The following is a 5,903-nucleotide window of genomic DNA, read 5'->3' as shown; positions in this document are numbered from 1 at the left end:
TGACCATTGATGGCTTTAGTACTCTTCCTTCTCATTCCAGAGTCAATATTATTTCTATTTTTTCTTCTGTAGAGAAAGTGTAGTAATATATATATATATTCATATATTATATATATATATATATATATATATATATATATATATATATATATATATTCATGTTGTATCAAGATTGGTTCCTCTTACCATTTCTATTAAGTAATTTCTCTGTTTTTTTCCATAGCTAGTTTAGATTCTTCTAGTGTTTTAGAGCAGAAATTAACTCTTATTTTTCTTCAGTGTCATCTCTTTAATTTAAAAGCATATTAATGACAGCCATTGCAGTACATTGAGCTCCATAGAGACAGCGCCGGGGCAAGCGAGAGCCGGACGGGCACTGGGTGACTCTGTGCCTCATGGAGGAAAACCAACTAAACATGGGCATGACTCTGTGCCTCATGGAGGAAAGCCAACTAAACGTGGGCAAAGGAGATCCTAAGAAGCCGAGAGGCAAAATGTCCTCATATGCATTCTTTGTGCAAACCTGCCGGGAGGAGCACAAGAAGAAGCACCCAGATGCTTCTGTCAACTTCTCAGAGTTCTCCAAGAAGTGCTCAGAGAGGTGGAAGACTATGTCTGCTAAAGAAAAGGGGAAATTTGAAGATATGGCAAAGGCTGACAAGGCTTGTTATGAAAGAGAAATGAAAACCTACATCCCTCCCAAAGGGGAGACCAAAAAGAAGTTCAAGGACCCCAATGCACCCAAGAGGCCTCCTTCAGCCTTCTTCCTGTTCTGTTCTGAGTACCGCCCAAAAATCAAAGGCGAGCATCCTGGCTTATCCATTGGTGATGTTGCAAAGAAACTAGGAGAGATGTGGAACAACACTGCCTTGGATGACAAGCAGCCCTACGAGAAGAAGGCTGCCAAGCTGAAGGAGAAGTATGAAAAGGATATTGCTGCCTACAGAGCTGAAGGAAAACCTGATGCAGCAAAAAAGGGGGTAGTCAAGGCTGAAAAGAGCAAGAAAAAGAAGGAAGAGGAAGATGAGGAGGAGGATGAAGAGGATGAGGAAGAGGAGTAAGAAGAGGAAGATGATGATGAAGAAGAAGATGATGATGAATAAGTTGGTTCTAGCGCAGTTTTTTTCTTGTCTATAAAGCATTTAACCCCCCTGTACACAACTCACTCCTTTTAAAGAAAAATTGAAATGTAAGGCTGTGTAAGATTTGTTTTTAAACTGTAAAAAAAATAAAAGCATATTAATTTGTCCTATTCCATTAGACTGACACTTTACTCCTTAGTTTAATTATGACTCTATCCCTATACTTAGGTGAAGTGGTGATTTCTGGTTTTGCTGGAAACCCAGTTGGGTCATGTGACATTATTCTGGAAACTGTCTTAGGAAATGATGTTTTGTTGAGGCAGACATGTGAGAGTATGCTTTGCTGAGAGCAGACACATGTGTTTTTCTGGAAGCAGCCTGGTAAAAGGGTATGTGATGTTTTGGTGAAGCAGACACTTGGGAGGCATGTGATATTGAAAAGAGTGTAAGTCTAACCCAACAGACAGTGGATGATGCTCTTGCATTGGTTTGCCTTGCAACTCTTTGCTGGTCATCACTTGTCTTCACTGACACTGGTCTTCGCTGATGATGCATTTGCCTTGCTTTCTTTGCTGATCTTCCCTTGTCATGACTTCATAGAGAGAAGCACATGAAAGAACTTCTGGTGGTATTTGGGTTGCTTCTTGCCACTTCTGTGGACTCATGTTGATTAGGTCAACATGTGTTGAAGAAGCCTTGCAACCGGTGCTGGATTGATCTACTGCTACTGATTCATGTTTGGTGTTTGCCAAGCAGACCAGACTGCCACTGCTGATTTGTGTTTGGTGTTTTGCTAGTGGACTTGACTGCTGACAATGAAGATTGGAATCATCTCAAAGAACTATTTCTAAGCATGTTCACAACCCCTGTTTCCTATTAACCTTTCTTTCCCCCTACCTCTGGTGAGTGGTGGGCTAGAAGGGAGGTTGAAGCATTAAAGAACCATAATTAAAGTAGGCTTTGAAGAATCTAAGCCTACACTTAGCATGCCTTATTCTTTTTATTTTTACTAGCTGACTCTGATAACTTGAAGCAGTTGCTATGCTGCTCATAGATCTCAAGACTAGAATTCAGTGTTGGACAAGATGGTTGTTAAAATGAACTAACTTGGGATGCTATGACACTATGACAGAAGATGCAATGTATCATTAGTTCGTGTGAAAGCTATTTCTTGGAATTATTTTGGGGAAATTAGAAATAAAAGTATACAAAATCTTCTGTAGACAGCAGAAGACACTTTAGTGAGGTTCTAGTACAATTAATTTATAATACAGTTGAATAAATGATATCTTGAAAACAGAAAAATGACTTGCTAATTAATAGTAAACTTCAACATAGAATCTAGAACTTTCATCTAAAGATGGTAGGTGTAGGTGAGGGATGAATATTGATCAGTGAGCTAAACAAATTGAATATGGAAATAAACAAACAAGGCTTTGTGAGGCATGAGGACATGATGGGGACTATGCAAGTCTCACATTCGATAAGAAATGATCTGTACAAGGTGAAGAATGAAACTTGGGCTAGCTCAACTTTACCCAGAGCTGGGTCAAGAACTTCCACACTCTTACTTAAGGGTTTATTATTATTATTTTACACATTTAAGCACAGTAAATCTTTAAAGAAAGGTTTTGACAATCATCACAACAAAACTTTATGCATAGCTACATAGAAACTCCCTAGCAAAGTGTGAAATCACCTTCATAACAGAAATGAGTTTTATTGACTGATAAACAGAGTTCAGAGCAGGCCTAAGAAGGAAGGGATTGTAATAAGCATAAAGATAGATTCTATTGATGGGGAATGCAAAAATACATGGGATCTCTTTTATAAGAATGGGTACTACTCACTGAGAGACAAGGCTCAGGAGTAGGGCCTAAAATACTCAGGATTGAACATTGGATGGAGCTCAGGAACTCTTATGGAAGAGTTGGGGGGAAGGGTTGAAGGCCCTGAAGGGGATTAGAACTCCACAGGGAGACCAACAGGGTCAACAGAAGAATGACATATAGACAATATGTATAGAAATTTCTGGTGGCTATCCTATGCTTGTCCTTGAAGGAAGTACAGCTTAAAAGAAGTGTTGGAGGAACCAGATTTGTTTAACACGTGGGCCTATTATTTTCAAAGGAAGAAAATTACTGACAGTCACCTGGAAGGCTGGAGTAGATGTTGTCTAACAACCTGGTTATCTTTTTGCTACTATATGTTTATTCGATGTTGATCTTACTAGCTTTTAATTCAATACTCTAATTCAAGACAAAGTCTGGATGGGGGGGGGATATGGAATCTAAATAAATGGTGATGAATCTTTCTAAATTCAGTTAGACAAGAGAAACAATTTCAAGAGATAGTTTATATTTTCTGGTAAAAATAATGATATACACTGTACTTGAAAATTAATAAACAGAGTTAAAATGCTCTCACTGCAAATATAACTGTATGAAATAATACAACTGAGGGAATGGCCAAGCAATAACCAGCCCGACTTGAGACCCATCCCATGGGCAAGCACCAGTCACAAACACTATTAATGATACTCTGTTATGCTTGCAGACAGGAGCCTAGCATAGCTTCCCCTGAGAGGCTCCACTTAGCAGCTGACTGAAGCAGATGTAGATACCTATGTCCTAACATTGGAAGGAGCTGGGGGACTCTTATGGAAGAGTTGAGGGAATAATTGAAGGCCCTGAAGGGGATAGGAACTCACAGGAAGACTTACAGAGTCAACTAACTTGGACCCTCAAGGCTCTCAGAGACTCAACCATCAATCTAATAGCATACACAGGCTGGATCACGGCCCCTGGCACAGATGTAGCAGATATGCAGCTCAGTCTTCATGTGGGTCCCCCAACAACTGGAGTAGCAGCTGTCCCTTAAGCTGTTGCCTGTCTGTGGAATCTGTTCCCCAGCTGTGTTGTCTTGCCTGACCTCAGTGGGAGAGGATGTGCCTAACCCTGCAGTCCTGATGCTCCAGGGTGGAAGGATACCCAGACAGGTTCCCACTGGGTGGGGAGATGGAGGAGAGGAACTCTGTGAAGGGGAACAAGGAGGGGCAGCAATGGAGATGTAAAATGAATAAACAAATACATTAATGGAGAAAAAATACATATGCTACATAGCTCAATTTAGCCACTCCACAATGTGTATATGTGTCAAAGTAACATGTTACATATAACATCTCTCTGTATAGAACCTATATGTATATCTACATGTGTATTTGTCTCTAAGCTTATTTACATTTCTACCTATCTATATGTCATCTACATCTATCTATATGTACCCATCTCTCTATCATATCTGTTATCTATCCTTACCTCAATCTCTCCCCTTATCTATCATATCTGTGTATCTCTGTATCTAACAAACTGTCTACAGTTATCAATGACCATACAATTCTTACTTGATTAAAAATCAGATCAGCCTTGAAATAAATTCTAAGTTTCTTTTGCTCATTATTATGTTGAAAGGTCAAATAATATGTTTTTGAAGGAGGAGACACTTTAACTGACTGTGGTAATTTAAATGATTCAGTAAAGAAAAAAATCATTTCCAAGGCCAGGGATGGCATATGTGAGCTACAGGCCCGAGTCCTTTATTCCTTGTCTTGTGCTGGGGACTGAGTGCTAACACTCGGAGGTTGATTACAGGTTTAGAACCAGACAGAGCACTTCCTATCTTCCTCACTGTTAAACTTTAATAGGACTTCGGAAGAGAGATTTCAGGCTGTTCCACAATATTGCCTTCTCACGGACAAATATCTTAGGTAGGGAAGACAGCGAGTACAGTAAGCCTGGCAGCTTCTAGATGCTGAAGTGGGGGTAATTCTTTAAGTAAATTAAAAAAACAAAAACAAAAACAAAAACAAAGCTTTTGGAAGCAGCCACAATCTTATAGCAAAGCAGCAAGCACAGTACAGAGTGTTTTCTCCAAATGACACCAAGTGGCCCACCATTTCTGAACTATATTAGAGATATTCCCCCACACCATCTCCATATGACACCCGGAGATCTTCACTGGGATATTGCTTCTTCCTGGGCCCCAGAATTCACTCATACTTTACTGTTTGTCTCATTATCAAGGAGATACAGATCAGGAGAGCAGACTCTACCCCATTCTATCATGGCTGTTCTGGGCTCTGCCCCATGCAGTCATGGCTGCTCTGGGCTCTACCCACTCTGTCATGATGGTTCTGAGCTTTGCCCCAGGGGGTCATGGCTGCTCTAGGCTCTGCCCTGTACTGTCACAGCTGTTCTGGCTTCTTCATTTTAACTAGTTGCTCAGTCTTCCTTGACTGTTGAGATATTGAAACTGGAAGTCCTTAGAACAGATTTTGAAACAATGCCTTCCATTTTGATTCGTACAATATTATTAGCTTCAGGCCACACGTCTCTGGCTGTGTTTGCATTATTTGTCATTAGTTGGCAAGTTGTAGTGGTTACCCTGTAATCAATGATTCTTATTTGATCACTTGACTTAGGTGTTGTCTAGAAATTTTCGACATTTTTCTTGACTAGTTTACAACAATTAAAATTAATTAACAATTTTATTTTGTGGATTTGAGTGTTTGTGTGGATGTCTACATACTATTTGCATACCTGGTGCCCATGGAGGCCAGACAAGGGCATTGGATTCCTTAGAATTGGAGTTACAGATGGAGTTACAACTAAGAGTTGCCATGTGGGTGCCAGAAATTAAATGAGGCTTTTTTTGGTCTTTACTGCTGAGTCATCTCTCTAGTCCCTTTACCATTTTATTTTTTATCTTCAATTACATAGAGCAATTGAAGTTGTCCTAGTTGAAAGGACATCGGCCTATGCA

General features: G+C 39.9%; 1 pseudogene; it reads left to right on the top strand.

The window, feature by feature from the left end:
• Positions 1–457: 457 nt before the first annotated feature.
• On the top strand, positions 458–1,076 carry LOC117707282 (high mobility group protein B1 pseudogene; annotated as a pseudogene).
• The last annotated feature ends 4,827 nt before the right edge of the window (positions 1,077–5,903 follow it).

Source organism: Arvicanthis niloticus, chromosome 4 (genome assembly GCF_011762505.2).
Source record: "Arvicanthis niloticus isolate mArvNil1 chromosome 4, mArvNil1.pat.X, whole genome shotgun sequence".
Classification (NCBI taxonomy): domain Eukaryota; kingdom Metazoa; phylum Chordata; class Mammalia; order Rodentia; family Muridae; genus Arvicanthis; species Arvicanthis niloticus.
Note: the sequence above shows the minus strand (reverse complement) of the source record. Positions and strands in the feature narration are given on the sequence as shown.